Source organism: Cervus elaphus, chromosome 6 (genome assembly GCF_910594005.1).
Source record: "Cervus elaphus chromosome 6, mCerEla1.1, whole genome shotgun sequence".
Classification (NCBI taxonomy): Eukaryota; Metazoa; Chordata; class Mammalia; order Artiodactyla; family Cervidae; genus Cervus; species Cervus elaphus.
The window spans coordinates 9983448-9992905 of NC_057820.1; the positions used below are offsets into that span (position 1 = coordinate 9983448).

Below are 9458 nucleotides of genomic sequence, written 5' to 3' on the forward strand. Positions count from 1 at the left end.
GATAGACAGAGTGCTTGAAGAACTGTGGATGGCGGTTTGTGACATTGTACAAGAAGCAGTGATCAAGATCATCCTCAAGAAAAAGAAATTCAAAAAGGCAAAATGGTTTTCTGAGAAGGCCTTACAAGTAGCTGGGAAAAGAAGAGAAACTAAAGACAAAGGAGAAGAGGAAAGATATACCCATTTGAATGCAGAGTTCCAAAGAATAGCAAGGAAAGATAAGAAAGGCTTCCTCAGTGATCAATGCAAAGAAATAGAGGAAAATAATAGAAACAGAAAGAATAGAGATCTTTTCAAGAAAATTCGAGATACCAAGGGAACATTTAATGCAAAGATGGGCACAATAAAGGACAGGAATTTCTAAGTATTGCAAAATCATTGCTACTTCAAGTCCAGAAATTCTTCACTTGGCCCAGATAACTATGAACAAAAAGCCTAATTATCACTCCCAGATTCCTACCATAGAACAGAGAAAGGATAAATGAAAGATTCACTCTAGTCACTGGTCCTCAGCATTTTTTTTTTTTTAATATCTGTCAATTTATTAAAAAATGGAGCATACTGAACAACAAACTATCTTACATCTTTAAGGAAGAAAAAAACACTAAATTTGAAAAGACATCACCCACTGAATTTGGACACAACACCTCTACTCAATTAAGAGAAACATTTGTACAGTCCAGGTCTTTATTTTTACACCCTTCAGGCCATGAATTCATAGGGAATGGGTTCCAACAGTTCAGGTTCCTTTCCATTGGTCCTCACAAAGTGTGCTTCTCTGGGTGGAGCAGGCTGGCGCTTCAGCTGAACCCAAGTCCCTTTCTCTTTGGCTTCCTTCTTTTTCTGATCATTTTCCTTCGCAGGTTTTAGGAAGCTATCTCGGCTCTTAGAGTGCTTAATATGCTCGATACGCACATTAATTCTCTTGGCAAGAATCTTGCCCTTAACTTGTTTGTTTACAATGATGCCAACAGCATGCTGGGTTACATTGTAGACTCTCCCAGTTTTGCCGTGGTAACATCTGTGGGGCATTCCTTTTTGAACAGTGCCCATCCCCTTGATATCTACAATATCACCCTTCTTGTAGATTCGCATGTATGTGGCCAAAGGAACAACTCCATGTTTTCTAAAAGGCCTAGAGAACATGTAGCGGGTGCCCCTCCTCTTTCCCTTTTGTGTTGGTCATTTTGGCGAATTACCGAGTCATGTCACCCAGGGGCCGCGGCCCCGCTTCTCCCCGGCCCATCCCCTCCGCAGGTCGCGGCCTCGGCCCAGCCCCGCGCTCGCGGTCGCGGGTCTGGATGGACACGGCCCCACCACTCGGGGCAGTGGCCCCCGGAGAAGCTAGACAGCTTCTCTAGGGCTTCATGCGCTGCCTCAGCCACCACAGGGTTGAAACTCACGCCTGAGGGGCCGGGGGAGAGACGGGAGGCCGGTCCTTAGCAATTTTTAATTTCTATTGGGCAGACACTGAGTTTCCTCTATCCTTCCTATGGTCTTATTTCTTGATTAGGTTAAGACTGTGTCCTCTGGAAAATTCTTCATCTATACTTCTTCACGATTCCCTTCTTGATGTGTTTTTGTTTTCCATTATCTTCCTTGACTATATTTGAGGAAAGTGATAAGGAATATACTTTCCTTCATCAGTATTGCTATTTTTTTTTCTCTTCCCTTCTCACTCAATAACTGTCAAGGCTTAAGAATAATTTTTATAAGAATTTTTCATCAATATTTGTTGGGTCTTGTCAGAAAAATTCTCTTTAAAAAAGATATTATATATTTGATTTTAGCTAATTCCATGTTCCAGTAACTGCTGCCAGCTTGTCCTTTTTTTTTTTTTTTTAACTTTCTTTTTTTTTTTTAATTTTTTTTTCCATTTATTTTTATTAGTTAGAGGCTAATTACTTTACAATATTGTAGTGGTTTTTGTCATACATTGACATGAATCAGCCATGGATTTACACGTATTCCCCATCCCGATCCCCCCTCCGGGTCTTCCCAGTGCACCAGGCCGGAGCACTTGTCTCATGCATCCAGCCTGGGCTGGTGATCTGTTTCACCCTAGATAATATACATGTTTCGATGCTGTTCTCTCGAAACATCCCACCCTAGCTTGTCCTTTTAAATGAAAATTTCTCAGCTCTGCTATATTTTATTTTCAACAAATATTTCCCCCTACTCTCCTCTCCTCTCTCTTTTCTTTCTCTCACCAAAATAGTTTCTACAAAATAACTGTGTTTTTCCTCTGATCTTAATCTGATTACTATGCTGAGTAAATTTTATCTAATAGAAAAATGCACTAGGTCAGAATAAACTTAACCAGATTTTTGCTATGATACACTTAACCAGTCAAGAGCTTTGAGGTGTTATGGTGATGACGTCTTTCTTACTTGCCTCAAAATTGACTTAGCTTTTTTTGTCTTTGGTTTTTTTTTTTTAATATTCTTTACATTTTTTACTTAATGTTCAACTACATACAGTACAATTAAGAGAGTAGAGTTTATAGTTCTCTGAGTTTTCACCAGCATATATAAGCATGTAACCATTACCACTTTCCTTGGAAGGAAAGCTATGACAAAACCAGACAGCATACTAAAAAACAGAGATATCACTTTGCTGACGAAGGCCCGTATAGTCAAAGCCAGAGCTTTCCCAGTAGTGAGGTATGGATGTGAGAGTTAGACCATAAAGAAGGCTGAGCACCAAAGAACTGATGCTTTTGAGCTGTGGTGTTGGAGCAGACTCTTGAGAGTCACTTAGACTGCAAGAAGATCAAATCAATCAATCCTATAGGAAATGAACCCTGAATATTCATTTGAAGGACTGATGCTGAAGCTGAAGCCCTAATACTTTGGCCACCTGATGCGAAAAGCCAACATATAGAAAAAGACTTTGATGCTGGGAAAGATTGAAGGCCAAAGGAGACAGGGATGACAGAGGATAAGACGGTTAAATAGCATCACTGACTCAATGGACATGAATTTAAACAAACTCCGGGAGATACTGGATGACAGAAGAGCCTGGTGTGCTGCAGTCCATGGGTCTGCAGAGTCAGGCATGACTTAAGAGACTGAACAACAACAAATCACTATCACAATCGAGATATAGAACATTTCCACCACAAACACATTCACATGCAATTCCTACCCCCTTTTGGCTTTTTGTTGTTGTTGTTTTAAATCAAATCCTCCTTAATGCCTAGCTCCTGGAAATGACTGATTAAGTCTCTGAGACAATTGTTCTATTTTCACAATGTTGTATAAAGCAAATTATACAGCTTGTAGCCTATTTGGGCTAGTTACTTTCATCTATCATAATGCAGTTGAGACTCATCTGTTTAGTTACTTATATAAGTAATTTTTTTTTTTTTTTTTGTTCTATTGCATGGGCATACCAGAGCCTTTGCTTTTTTTTTTTTTTTTAATTAAAGACACCAGCTGAGTGACATTTGATTTGTTTTCACTTCTAGGTGGTTACTAATAAATATTCTATAAACATTAGTGTCCAGGCTTTTATATGGACATACATTTTTATTTCACTTAAATTTCACCTGAGAGTGGAAATTCTGGGTTGCATGAGAAAAGTGAAAGTGAAAGTCACTCAGTCATGTCTAGCTCCGTGACCCCATGTACTTATACAGTCCATGGAATTCTCCAGACCAGAATACTGGAGTGGGTTGTGGTTCCCTTCTCCAGGGGATCTTCCTGACCCAGGGATCGAACCCAGGTCTCCCACATTGCAAGTGGACTGTTTACCAGCTGAGCCACAAGGGCTGCATGAAAAAATCTATGTTAACCTTAAGGGGAAACGACCACACCAGCTCCCAAAGTGTCTGTCCCATTTTGCATCTGTTCTCACAATGTGTGAGAGTTCTAACTGATCCACATCCTTGTCACCATTTGAGACTGGCAGGTTTTAATTTCTGCTTTGCTTTGTTCTGTCATTCTAGGGAATCTTAGTAGTATTTCATTGTGTTTTTAGTGTTCACTTCCCTAATGACTAGCTATGTTAAACGCATTTTCATGTACTTCTTTGACTACCATATGTTTTCTTTTGTGAAGTATCTGCCCACATCATTTACCCATTTATTATTGAGTTGTTGTCTTATTAAGTTTTGCATACTGAGTTAGTTGATATTCCCTCTTTCTCTGTTTGTCTCAAAGTAGAACAGTAGAGTAAAACTTCTTTTAATCTGCTACATTTTAACTGGAAATTTTTCTACTTTATGTTGGAAATGGGAATGCCAACTTTGCACAGTCCCCAATATATCTTTCTGCTTTAGAGATATAGTATGAATTTTTAAAGATAGACAAACGGTAATCTGAAAAAACAGACCAGAATTTTATCCTTCTTTTCAGAAACATATGACTTTGTAAGTCTGGCCAACAGAATGCCTGTGGATGTGGTAAATACACCTTGTGAAATTGGAGACAGCCTGCCCTCTGTTGTTTTCATCTTATGTTGTTGTTCTTCAGTCGCTAAGTCATTTCCAACTCTGTGAACCCGTGGACGGCAGCACACCAGGAATCCCTGTCCTTCACAAGCTCCTGGAGTTTGCTCAAACTCATGTCAACTGAGTCGGTGATGCTATTCAACCATCTCTTTCTCTGTTGTCCTCTTCTAATCCTGTCTTCAGTCTTTCCCCATATCAGGTTTCATGTTGGCTAAAAGGTAATTTAAATAGATGAGGCTCTAGCATCCATATTGAATTCTGAAGTTGCCTAGCATCTCATAAGATATTATAGAAAGAATGGAGCTACTAATTTTGTAAACTTACAACTTTAATAAGAGATACATTTTAGCTTATTTAAGCTAGTTTAATTTGATTTTTCTCCTCTTGTAACTGAGCCCAACTGAAATTGATAAAAGACCTCAACACCTAGATCTCACAGTTCAAGAAAATCTAGGCTGTCTTCAAAGATACATAAAACATTATAGACTGGAAAGATAAAGAAGTAGCAGAATCATTCTAAAGAAAAATTGTGGATCAAATGCTGAGCTTTTTGATGCTATCCATCATTGAGAAGATAGTGTCAGAGGTTTGTGCTGAACACAAAGAATGAAAAATTACTGAAAGTAGTACGTGGAGAAGAGGAAAGTATAGGATGAAACATTAAAAAAATTTTTTTTTTTTTTACTATTTTTTTCTTGCCTGCAAGATTTAGCTTAGTTATGTTTGAATATTTGACCTGCACATAGCTAATGTTAGGTTTCTGATCTTAATACTTCTTAATAAGTTCAAGTGGACAGTGAGGGGAGTTTCCTGACTCAGTGAAGGGCTGAATAGTGCTTACTACTTGGACAAGATGTAGAAGCAGCCATTAAAGCCACACATTCAAGCTTCTGAAATGCTTATAATATGCACCACCCACTTTGAATCACCTCTATCTTGGCCCCTACTCAAGTGTTTGTTGACTCTGTTTGAATCTCTCCTATAATGCTGTTTTTACATTTTAAATTCTCAGTTCTTGGTGAGATCAGAGAATACTTGTAATAATATTTGCATAATGAATAGAAAAAATACATGATCCCCTCCTGGACAGTCAGACCTGGCTCTAATCTCAGAGTCCTTAAGCTATCTGTTTAATACCTGCCCAATCTCTCTACATATGCAAACATCAGAGGAGGTGGGACTCATCCCAATGTCAGAGCGAAATACCCACAATGAAGTTCTATACAAGCTGTTCTGTACTCTTTACCCAACCAGAGAGCAAGAGAGCAGAGGGGTTCTGACAGAAGGTGCCCTGGCATATCTTACACGGGACCAAAGGATTCACACAGATATTCTAGCCATTGAGGAGCTTGACCACCACCCTGGGAGACAAAGATAGAAGCACACAGGGACAACTGAGACAATAAGAGGAGCAAGTGCCATGTGCTTTGGTCATGGAGAGAAAATTTAATTTAGTGTGTGCGGGATCCGTGAAAGTGAAAGGAGATCATGGAAAAGGAAAGTATCAGGGCAATCTACTTTCCAGGAGGGTGGACTAGAATGGTCAGGGTAGAATAAAATTGCAAGACATAGTCCCATCTACCTTTTAAAAATTATTTTGCTGTGCCAGCCATACTTGTTCAAATGTCACCTGCCCACTGGAGAAGAGACAGGCAACCATCACAAAAGCCCTGGGTGCTCCTTTCTGGTCGCCAGTCAATCTTCTTTTCTGTCTTGATTCTGAGCTCTTATCAATAGATATAAGCCTGTTGATAGCCCTTCAGAAATGCTCTCCCAGTTCCTGATCATTTTCACTGTATAATACTGTTGGATTGAACTCACTTTCTTGGACTTCTTGACCTTGGTGTCCTGCTCAAACAGTGCCCATACCACTTCAGCACAAATGCCTACCTGACCTCCAAGTGCCAGCTCTTCTATTTCTTTTTCTTTTTTGCTAAGTAATTCTTATTTATTTAAGATATGATTCTAACTTGCTTGGCAGACCCTGTATATTAACATCAGAAGTCCCAGTGTGATGATTTATATTAGCTCTTTTACAATTCAGAGAATACTGCTTATTATAACATACGTGAAAAACATCTATAGGCATCCCATTTAGGAAAACACAAAGTCAAACAAAACAAAGGAACAAAATTCAACCTGCATGGTAGGCAGAAAAATGGCCTCCTCAAATATGCCTATGCCCTAACCTCTGGAATCGTGTTTGCTAATTACAGTGCTGCACGTGATGTTTGCAGATGGAACTAAGGTTCCTTCATCAGATTTCAAGATACAGAGACAATTCTGCCTTATCCAAATCAGCCGAAAATGACCCCAAGAGTCCTAGTTAAAGGGAGTCCAAAGAAGAAAATCACATCGCTCTCCTTGTGATTTCCTTCTTTTAACTCCTTTTTACTGGAAATGTGTATATACATATACGCACATTGCCAGTTTCCTCTGGTTTCTGGAGTCTGTGGGGACTTCACCATCTTATCCCATGAGGCAGCCCTCATTCATACATTGATGGGACTTTGTACACAAATATCCTAATTCCCTTGACCCTCAGGTATGATAACTCTAGGTACGTGGTCTACACTAGCAGGATTAAGCTATAGTTAGTCGCCCACAGTGAAGCTAACCTGGTAATGCACTCTGAAAACTGTCTTCCCTTTCATTTGTTTATATACTCAGATACTAAAGGTTTCTTCAGTTCCTAAATTAACAGCTTGCACTTGGAATTTTGTCTTAGCCTCTTCTTATAGAGGAACTGAAAATAAGACAATTACATTAAACAGTCATTGTTTCTCCCCCAAAATTAGGCATCAAATCAACTCAAGCTGCTACCAGAGTCTGGCTAGATGAGGTATTTGGCCTATTTTGATACAGATACAGCTATATAAGTAAGATATAAAATATGTGCATATGCACATATGTTTTATATAATAAATATTTCATATGTATTTATATATATATATGTGGATCTATATTCATGAGACTCTAAGTAGTTCAAGGTAGAATCATATTATTGCTTCTAAGCATCTATCCTTTTTGATCTTGTGCAAATTAAGTGAACCTACTTTTTCACTCATCGGTGTCCCTAAATAGATTGAACAAAAGTATTATCAAATTAGCATCCAATGTCAAAGGATTAGCTATAGATATACACATTAAATTTGAATTCTCATCATGTTGGAGACAAATAACTTTTGCATTTTTTTTTTCACTTTACTCTTCATGAAAATTTCTGTAAGATCATTTGCTGCCATGCTGCTGAGCCAAATCAGAATTTTTTTCATTAGTAATTCTTGTCTAAGTTATTTTCAGTATCTTTCTGGGATGGAAGCAATGTGAATGGAAAAAAGTTAGTTTATATCTAAAGAGCTATATAAGTAATCAGAGGATGACTAAAAGAATAATTCAAAATAATGAAGCAAATGAGAAGATAACTTGCTTCTGAAATCTATGCAATGGTTCAAAATGATTAAATTAATTAATTCACATGCACAAACTCTTGTATTTTATTCATACTACAACATATTAACGTTGTAGGAAGTAAACATACTTGAAAATATCAATAGATTTTGGCTTCACAATGGATTGGGGAAAGACTTGTTCCTTGTAAGTAAGGTTACTCTTTGAACAATACCAGGGTGAGTGGGAAGAAAGAAGATGTGACATAATTTTGCAGTTTCCACTTTATTTCAATGACTCCAGAAAGTGTGTTTCTCCCAGTGGGAATAAGGTTATGAATTAACAAGAGGTGTATTTGTGTGTGTGTATGTGCTCTGTCGTGTTGGACTCTGATCCCATGAACTGTAGCTTCCAGGCTCCTCTCTCCACTAGGTTTCCCAGGCAAGATCCTCCAGGGGATCTTCACGACCCAAGGATCGAACACTTGTCTCCTTTGTCTCCTGCCTTGGCAGGTAGATTCTTTACCACTGAATCACTAGGGAAAGTTATTGGGGAACAAATGTTGGTGAGATTAGTTTTCTTATCTTAGTTTCACCACAATGCCATCTAAAGAACTGATTCATGCTTTTTCTTTCAATTTCACCATGATGCCCTCTAAAGACCCAATTCACTTTAACTTGTCAAGACTAAACACCTACATTTCCTCCACTTAGGATCTTATTTTTTTCATATCATCAAAATCTTATCACTTCTTTATGCACTCTGGTCTACCATTCAAAAGAGAATGCTAATTTTTGGTCATAGAGTATGTGTGCATGTTCAGTCATGTCTGATTCTTTGCAGCCCCATGGACTGTAGCTTGCCAGGCTCCTCAGTCCATGAAACTTTCCAGGCAAGAAACAGTGGAATGGGTTGCCGTTTCCTACTCCAGGGGATCTTCCTGACTCAAGGATTGAAACTGTGTCTCTTGGGTCTCTTGAATTGACAGGTGGATTCTTTACCATCTGTGCCACCTGGGAAGCCCAATTTTTGGTCATGGTCTGATAGCAAAATCTGATGACAAAGCAGGCCTTCGTTTATATTATCTAACCTCCCCATCCGGCCCTAATAAAAACTGAAGATTCTGTCAGGGATTTTTGAGAAATCATGGGTCACTGTAAGAGGTTCCATGGTAGAAAGATATCAATAGGGAAATATAAATCCTATTTTCATAAAATGATGCATTACTCCATAAGTCGAATTCTAAGATGCTTCCCATGATTCCCAATCTCTAGTGAGTACATACCATCTCCCAGTCACTCAATCAAGCACTAATGTAAGTGGTCCTAGACGGATTTTGCAGATGTAATTAAGTTCCCAAATTAGTTGGCTTTAAGATAAAGAGATTATTCTTGGTGGGTCCAAACTAATCAGATAAGATTTTCAAGGAGACAGGAATCCACCAAGGAGAAAAGAAAAGACAGATGTGGAGGGTCCAACAAGAAGGAGAGTCTTCACTGCTGACTTTGAAGATGGAGGGAATACTGGCGTAAATAGTGGAGAGTAATCTCTAGGAGCTGATACTGGGGTAAATATTGGAGAGTAATCTCTAGGAGCCGATGGTGAGCCTCATCCA

General features: G+C 38.7%; 1 pseudogene; it reads right to left on the reverse strand.

The window, feature by feature from the left end:
* Positions 1-673: 673 nt before the first annotated feature.
* On the reverse strand, positions 674-1195 carry LOC122696622 (annotated as a pseudogene).
* Positions 1196-9458: the final 8263 nt, after the last annotated feature.